General features: G+C 44.2%; 1 pseudogene; it reads right to left on the bottom strand.

The window, feature by feature from the left end:
* Nucleotides 1-446: 446 nt before the first annotated feature.
* On the bottom strand, nucleotides 447-736 carry LOC128564055 (cytochrome c oxidase subunit 7B, mitochondrial-like; annotated as a pseudogene).
* Nucleotides 737-9,403: the final 8,667 nt, after the last annotated feature.

Genomic DNA, 9,403 nt, shown 5'->3' on the forward strand with positions numbered 1-9,403 from the left:
CTGAGCCACAGGTGCCACCCAGAATCTCTGGTGAATTTTTAAATTTTAATTATTGTACTTTTCAATTCAAGAGTTTCTATTTATTCATTTCTACAATTTCTCTGTGTTTGTTGTATCCTACATATGATAAGGCAATACTGACATACATTATTTCTTCTCTCTCTGTCTTTGTTTTTTTTGAGACAGAATCTCACTTGATCACCCTTGGTAGAGTGCCATGGCATCCTACCTCACAGCACCCTCAAACTCTCAGCTTCAAGTGATTCTCTTGCCTCAGTCTCCCAGGTAGCTGGGACTACAGGCACCTACCGTAACACCTGGCTACTTTTTATTTTATTTTTTTGAAGGTTTCAAATGTACTTTATTTCAATAATGCCATATTTTAATGGGTACACAGTGCTTTTCCTTGGCATCAATTATGAGTTGGTTCTGAAACAATTCGGTATTACACCAGCTGGGATGATTACTGATCTCTCCTTTCCTTTGGGGTGACTCTGCCAACAGGGGACAGGTTCCATTCTATTCCAATTTATGTCACTGCATATGTCCATACGGCAATACAGAAAGTGGCTCCACTAGCTAATATCATGAAAATCAGGTGTTCGTTTCTGGTGGCCCGCCCTTGCCATTGTTTGCTGAATGTATCGAACTTGGAGACGACTTAGTGCGTTCTTGGTCAAGAAAAACATCGTGAAGTTGAAAATGGAACTGCAGCAATTCCAGGTGATAGTTCGGTGCAAATTAACTTCAGAGATTCTCTCTCTCTCAAAAATAAATAAATAAATAAATAAATAAATAAATAAATAAAATAAGAAAGAAAAAAGAAGAAGAAGAAAATTACTTTTTTTCTACAGATTAAATTGACTTGAGCCCAAGAGATGGAGGTTGCTGTGAGCTATCATGCCACAGCTCTCTACTGAGAGCAACAAAAGTGAGACTCTGTCTCAAAAAAAGAAAAAAAAAAGAAGAAGAAGAAAATAAAAAGCATACAGTGGAGTCAATGATCTTATACCATGACTCATTTAATAGCAACATCAAATATTCAAAAATTTATGTCAAAAATTAAAAATAACTAAGACATGATTGCAAGAGGGACTTTACCTAACAATTGCAATCAGTGTAACTGGCTTATTGTACCCTCAATGAATCCCCAACAATAAAAAAAAAAAATAATAAATTAAAAATAACTTAAGTTGGAAATGGTTATGTTTGAGAGTTTAGTGCAGCTATTTTAATCCATCAATTTGAGAAATGTTTTTATGTGGTGTTAACTGAAAAAAGTATATAAAATTGTATATGTAACATGATTAAATGTATATGTCAGAAGGCATAGTAAATTTTTGGAAGTAGTTATTTTTATTTTATTTTTTTTAGAAGTAGTTATTTTTAATCTGTAGAAAAAAGTAATTTTCTTCTTCTTTCTTTCTTTCTTATTTATTTTTTTTTTTTGAGAGAGAGAGAGTCTTGCTATGTCACCCTTGGTAGGGTGCCTTGGCATCACAGCTCACAGCATCCTCAAACTCTTGGGCTTAAGTGATTCTCATGCCTAAGCCTCCCAAATACCTGTGACTACAGGCACCTGCCACAGTGCTTAGTTATTATTATTATTTTTTGGTTGTAGTTGTCATTGTTGTTTGGTGATTCTCTTGCCTAAGCCTCCCAAGTACCTGGGCACAGGTGCCCGCCACAATCCCTGGCTATTTTTTTTTTTCTTGTTGTAGTTGTCATTGTTGTTTGGCAGGCCTGGGCTGAATTCGAACTCACCAGCTCCAGCATAATGCAACCGCCCTAGCTGCTGAGCTATAGGCGCTGAGCTGAAAAAAGTAAATTTCTAACAGTTTCGCTTTATTGTATCTTTGAATTTTTTTTCTATAAACATGAGGTTTTTTTAAAAAACTAAAATTTAAAACATATTAATCAACAGTTGTGGATTTTATATATTTTTTATTGGGGTACCAATTGAATATTGAAAAGTGATTTTATGAAAATAAGGCATTTAGGAAAAGAGGATTTAGAATGGCCTGTGGTAGCCTACATTCTATGCAAGATCTCAGGGGCGTGCAACCCCCAAGATTATATGCACATTTGTCCAGGCACTTGTTTTGGGGGTGGAGCTCGGGGAACCTCTCTAGTTTCTTGTCTGTGCAGAGTATATGTCAACCCCCCAAAAGTTCAGACCCTCTCAATCAGAGAAAATCTACCAAAGGAGCACAACAGATGACGCTGTAAGTGAGAGGGAAGAATAACATTTTGGTGAGAAAACAAGTAATAAAGGGTCTTCTTAACGCAAAAGTCAGCATTGCAGAGAGACCAAAAAGGTATAGGCAGTGAGGCCCAGTGGCTCACACCTGTAATAATCCTAGCCCTCTGGGAGGCCAAGGCAGGTGGATTGATTGAGGAGTTCAAGACCAGCCTGAGCAAGAGTGAGACCTTGTCTCTACTAAAATTAGAAAAACTAGCCAGGTGTTGTGTGTAATCCCAGGTACAGGGTTACCTGTAGTCCCAGCTACTTGGGAGGATGAAGCAAGAGGATTGCTCAAGCCCAGCAGTTTGAGATTGCTGTGAGCTATGATGTTACAGCACTCTACCCAGAACAACAGAGTCTCAACAAAAAAACAGAGCAACTCTGTCTAAAAAAAAAGAAAAAAGGAGGAAAAAAAAAAAGGGTATGAAAGCATATCCATTTCAGGACGTCTCTTCCTGCTCACTTTATTCCACTCTACAATTGATTCTTGAGCAGCTGCTTAGCATCAGACCACCCTTAGGACCTGGGCAGAGCACGGAAGGACAGAGGCAAATCTCTTCCCAGGCAATGGGGATCAGGTCAGATGATAACAAGGTAGAGATCTACCAATATCACAGAAAAATCATTTTTATTTTATTATTTATATTTTTTAACTTTATTCAAATTAATATGAGGGTACAATATTTAGAATACACTGTTCTCACTTCCAGGGTAAAGTTCCATTTGTAGAAAATCCCCTCACCCAGGGGATGTGTTGTACACTCTCACGATGTACAGGTTGGGTGGGATCCTGCCTCATGCCCTCCCTCCTCCTTCCAAATGTCCTTCCCCTCCCCCTCCTGTTTTCCCTCTCCTCACCCCTCCCCCACCCCAAACTGGACTATAATAGTGTTTTATTGTTCTTAAGAACATGTAATTGTTTTATATTGATTTAATATTAGTATGGAGTACATTGGATGTTTATTTTTCTATTCTTGTGATACTTTACTAAGAAGAATGTATTTCAACTCCATCCAGGTAAATGTAAAAGATGGAAAGTCTCCATTTTTTTTTTTGCAGTTTTTTGGCCGGGGCTGGGTTTGAACCTGCCACCTCCAGCATATGGGGCTGGCGCCCTACTCCTTTGAGCCACAGGCGCTGCCCCTCTCTATCTTTCTTAAGGGCTGAATAATATTCCGAGGTATACATATACTATAGTTTGTTGATCCATTCATGGGTTGATGGGCACTTAATTTGCTTCCATGACTTGGCAATTATAAATTGAGTCACAATAAACATTCTAGTGCACGTCTTTGTGGTAAAATGATTTTTGTTCTTCTGGGTGGATACCTACTAATGGGATTGCAGGGTCAAATGGAAGGTCTACATTTAGATCTTTGAGGATTCTCCATACTTCTCTCCAAAAGGGCTGTATTAGTTTGCAATCCCACCAGAAAAATCATTATTAGTAGATTATTAGACAACCCTGTTGGTCACTAGCTAGCATTGCATCTTAAATCTAAGGTAATTAACAGTGTGCAATGACATATCGATTATTTGTAACAGTGCAAGATGAACAGATACCTTTACTTTTCAAATTACTAATGTCCAATAAATGACAGATGCTCTTTTATGGAAAAATTATTGATTTTATTTGCATTTGACATTATATAAGGACCATACAGCACTTGTTATTTTCTAGTCGTTGTACGAAGGCCTCCCACACACATGCAAACACACAGACAAGTGTCTGACAACGCCAGGGAGCAGCGTGTATAAGAAGGACTATCTTCCTGTAAGGCTCTCTGAGCTGTGGACTGTCACCTGGCAGCCAAGGTTTCTGCTGAAGTGTCACAGCCCCTATGGCCCCTATGGCCCTGGTCTCGATCGCCGCAGGAAGGAACCAGGCGTGACTCAGATTAGAAGTACAAGCTTGCAGGAGAGTCCTGAGCAACCTCTGCAGTAGCCTTTTATGGAGACAGCACAAGACATGTGAGGGGAGTGTTAAATCCTAAGGATCACCATGGGCTCGGGCTCTTTCTCCGCAAGATGCTGAACGAATCCCCCGAGGGTCCGCCCCCAGCTGCAAATCGTCTGGCTCTTGGCGTCCTCTACACTGAGGTGGAGAACTGGAAGAAGGGTTAATAACATCCACTTGTGGACAAGACAAGTTAATTAGAAAAGTGACTTTACATAATAGTGGTTGGCTATTGATTTCTTAGCCAGGAACACTTTAATGTTTATTCTTTTCCAGTGTAAAAATTGAACACCAAGAGTCCACTGCTAGTGGATTCTCTCCCTTAAGGTTTTAGTATTCAGGCTTGCAAATTTCAGTGAAAAGTTCATATTTCAAAGGGATTGCTAAATTCTAGGGAAGGAATGGTAAACTATTAATTCTGTTCTCCCAGTGTGGGCTTTTGTGGTATCCAAAGTGACTGTGTTTATAGAAGTTATTTAAACAGATAATGGAGCAAACTGCTTAACACACAAACATCTATGAGCCTTTCTTTTTTTTTTTTTTTTTAAGACAGAGCCTCAAGTTGTCGCTCTGGGTAGAGTGCCGTGGCGTCACAGCTCACAGCAACCTCCAACTCTTAGGCTTAAGCGATTCTCCTGCCTCAGCTTCGCAAGTAGCTGAGACTGTAGGCACCCACCTCAAAGCCCAGCTATTTTTGGTTGTAGTTGTCATTGTTGTTTGGCAGGCCCGGGCTGGATTCGAACCTGCCACCTCTGGTGTATGTGGCTGGTGCCTTAGCTGCTTGAGCTACAGGCACTGAGCCTTTCTTAACTATAATTCTAATAAATGTAAGGGAAACAAAACACTTTTCAGAGCACCCCAGTCAGTCAGAATATGGGAGGAAGACATAGGTGACGACATGACACATCTTAACAGTGTCACATAGAAATGACAATTGTTGGTTAACTACCTTTCTTTAGATAGTATACTGTGAGGTTGTAATGTACCTTTGTATCTCTGAAAGTTGATTTTTGGACTGGGTCATTCCTGTCATACCTAAGCCACATAGACTAGAGAGACCAGACGGCACTTAGCATCACTCCAAGAGTGCGATTCTCTGCAATGCTGGCTGCCGAAACTGCCTGCTGCAACTTGCAGCCAGTTTTACCTAATATAGTAGCTGCTAAGACAGCCTGCTGGGACTCTGAAGGTAATTTTGTCTGTTGCATTCACTCACTCATCAGTCCTCACAAGTCGAAGGCCTTACTAGTGCCAGTGAACTTTCTTTCAAAACACTACATAACCTTTCTCTGTTTTGTACAAGGTCCACCTTCTCTTTGTTCTTCAAACACACCTAAGATGTCTGTGTGTATGCCCCAAATTTTAAGCTTTGCATTTCACATAAAATGTTTTAAATTTAGAGATGTGTCTCTATATTTTATTTATTTATTCATTCATTTGTTTATTGATAGAGTCTTGCTCTGTCACCCTGGGTAGAGCGCAGTGGTGACATCATAGCTCACTGCAACCTCAAACTCTTGGGCTCAAGTGATCCTCCTGCCTTAGCCTCCTGAGAAGCTGGGATTACGGGCATGTGCCACCATATCTGGATAATTTTTGTTGTTGTTGTTGTTAGAGACAGAGTCTCCCTCTTGCTCAGGCTAGTCTCAAACTACTGACCTCAAGCGAGTCTCCCACTTCGGCTCCACAGAGTGCTACGATTATGGGGCGTAAGCCACCTACCACCTCTGGCCTCATCTCTGTATTTTATACGACTTTGACATAGTTTTAAAAGCCAAATTGTCCTGCGTCAATATCTTGTTTCTATCTCTCTGTCCAAATCCCACTGCTCCACGCACCGTTTTTGGCTGATTTATCCACATCTAAGGTCTTACTTTTAGAATAATACATGGCTGGATGCTTTCTGGACAGCCTTCGTATCTTGATTTTTTGTTGTCATTTTTATTCACCGTTATTACTCATTACTTTACTTTCTATTATGGAAAATGGAGACTTGGCTGTGTTATCCACCCGCAGCTTCCTTTCTCTCTAGGCTGCTCTCATAGAGTCATAGTGGACTCTGGGTTCAGCCTTATTGGCCGCTTTGGAGGAAAGCATCTGCTGGTGGCCGTCCTCGCTGTCTTCCCACGGTCCAGCAGTGTCTAACTTGAGGCCGCTTTTCTAGCATCCCTGCAGCTTATACTCCAGGGCACAAAACATTTACCCTTCTAGGGCACCCGGAGTCCGGGATGTGTTCTTTCCTCCTCCAGTAACGGCCTCACTCCCCTTATCCCTTTCAGCCTCAGCTTTTCAGAAGCCTTCCGCACCTGTCCCAAGCAGAGGCCACCACTCCTGGCTGTGCTTCCAAGTCAGGGGCGAACTCACCACTGACGAGGCTTCCGTCCTTTCATCTTCTTCTGAACCAGAGGCGGAAGGGGCAGGATTAAAGGGTGAAGACGATGGGAGTGGAAATGATTTTTTTCCTGGGGAGACTGAAGGAAACAGTATTGCTGGGGTCTCCGTGTTTACCTGGAGAGCTGGAGAAACTCACCTTCAGTCTGTCTGGCAGTTTTGGTGTCTCCAGCGGTTACCACAGGGCAAGGTGGCCTGACTCCCGGCTTGAGGAGGCCAGCACCAGCTGTCCTCCCGGGATTCACCTCCAGGAGCCCCTGGGGAGACACTTGATAACACACCTTTCATTGGCTTCTTTCCCTGCCCCCTCCCTTCCCCGCTCTTCTTCTGGCACAGTCACTTGGAACTAACACCCCCATCATCTTTTTACATGCTGCCTTTTCAGAATATTCTGGGAGAATGTAAGTTAAGAAAGTGCTTGACTTATTTTAATTCAGCATTACTTAGAATTGTGTGCCCTCTGCCCTGACTGTCATCCCTCACTTCAGGATATTAATGTGCCTGTCTTTCTTGCCAGACTGGTGGGCAGAGGCCTTCTTTTACTTATCTGACTCTTAAAAAGTTCTTTGTAACATGAATAAATGTATGAATGGATGGCAGATATCCCACACGAGCCACACTGGAACTTGGGATGGGCCTCAGGTCCCCGTTGCTCGCCTTTGTTAGCAAACAGACACACTCACTTGTCATGAACTGGTCTGTGGTAGGTAGGGGATGTGCCTTGATAAATATTTTAGTGCACACTCCCCTAATGAATTGTTTCTTCCAAACCTACATAGCATATTATTGGCTTTACAGATATTTTCACTATTTAAAAGTAATAATGATACTAATGTTTCAGCAGAGGAACTTTTTATTTAGAGTTTAATGATCCCGGAGACTCATTACTTTTCTTTCTGGAGACATGGAACCAAAACATTTCTATCTCATCTTAAATCATTTTTATGAAACAAATTTTCTCCACCAGTGAATTTAGAGGAAATCTGCTTAATTTGGAGTCAGACATTACATAGAATGTGTTAAGTCTATGTAAATATGTAAAGATATATTTCAGCAGCATATTTTCTGTGTTATAGTGATTATTCAAGTTGATATTTTAAAGAAACAAAATATAGAAACTGAAAGAAATATGTGTTAATTATTTTTAGGTTGTCAGAAACCAGGTTTAAAAAATTAGAAAAATAATATTCAGCCTGGCAAGGTGGCACATGCCTGCAGTGCCAACTACTTGGGAGGAGCTGGGAGTTCTGTGCCTTGGTGCACTGTGCTGATTCGTGCAGTCCGGATGTACACTGCAGAAAGGTGAGGTGAGGACTCGGGTCCGCTGGGAGAGGAGTGCAGTCTGGATGTACATTAGCAGAGAGGGTCCTCTGGGAGAGGAGTGCAGTCTGGATGTACACTAGCAGAGAGGCGAGGTGAGGACCCAGGTCCTCTGAGAGAGGAGTGCAGTCTGCATGTACACTAGCAGAGAGGCGAGGTGAGGACTTGGGTCCGCTGGGAGAGGAGTGCAGTCTGGATGTACACTAGCAGAGAGGCGAGGTGAGGACTTGGGTCCGCTGGGAGAGGAGTGCAGTCTGGATGTACACTAGCAGAGAGGCGAGGTGAGGACCCGGGTCCTCTGGGAGAGGAGTGCAGTCTGAATGTACACTAGCAGAGAGGTGAGGTGAGGACCCGGGTCCTCTGGGAGAGGAGTGCAGTCTGCATGTACACTAGCAGAGAGGTGAGGTGAGGACCCGGGTCCTCTGGGAGAGGAGTGCAGTCTGCAGGTACACTAGCAGAGAGGCGAGGTGAGGACTCGGGTCCGCTGGGAGAGGAGTACAGTCTGCATGTACACTAGCAGAGAGGCGAGGTGAGGACCCGGGTGCTCTGGGAGAGGAGTGCAGTCCGGATGTACACTAGCAGAGAGGCGAGGTGAGGACCCGGGTCCGCTGGGAGAGGAGTGCAGTCTGGATGTACAATAGCATAGAGGCGAGGTGACGACCCGGGTCCTCTGGGAGAGGACTGCAGTCTGGATGTACACTAGCAGAGAGGCGAGGAGAGGACTCGGGTCCTCTGGAGAGGAGTGCAGTCTGCATGTACACTAGCAGAGAGGCGAGGTGAGGACCCGGGTCCGCTGGGAGAGGAGTGCAGTCTGGATGTACATTAGCAGAGAGGCGAGGTGAGGACCCGGGTCCTCTGGGAGAGGAGTGCAGTCTGGATGTACACTAGCAGAGAGGCGAGGTGAGGACCCGGGTCCTCTGAGAGAGGAGTGCAGTCTGCATGTACACTAGCAGAGAGGCGAGGTGAGGACTTGGGTCCGCTGGGAGAGGAGTGCAGTCTGGATGTACAGTAGCAGAGAGGCGAGGTGAGGACCCGGGTCCTCTGGGAGAGGAGTGCAGTCTGGATGTACACTGGCAGAGAGCTGAGGTGAGGACTCGGGTCCTCTGGGAGAGGAGTGCAGTCTGGATGTACAGTAGCAGAGAGGCGAGGTGAGGACCCGGGTACTCTGGGAGAGGAGTGCAGTCTGGATGTACACTGGCAGAGAGCTGAGGTGAGGACCCGGGTCCTCTGGGAGAGGAGTGCAGTCTGGATGTACACTGGCAGAGAGCTGAGGTGAGGACCCGGGTCCTCTGGGAGAGGAGTGCAGTCTGGATGTACACTAGCAGAGAGGCAAAGTGAGGACCTGGGTCCCCTGGGAGAGGAGTGCAGTCTGGATGTACGCTAGCAGAGAGGCGAGGTGAGGACCCGGGTCCGCTGGGAGAGGAGTGCAGTCTGGATGTACACTAGCAGAGAGGCGAGGTGAGGACTTGGGTCTGCTGGGAGAGGAGTGC

Source organism: Nycticebus coucang, chromosome 13 (assembly GCF_027406575.1).
Source record: "Nycticebus coucang isolate mNycCou1 chromosome 13, mNycCou1.pri, whole genome shotgun sequence".
NCBI classification, from domain to species: Eukaryota; Metazoa; Chordata; class Mammalia; order Primates; family Lorisidae; genus Nycticebus; species Nycticebus coucang.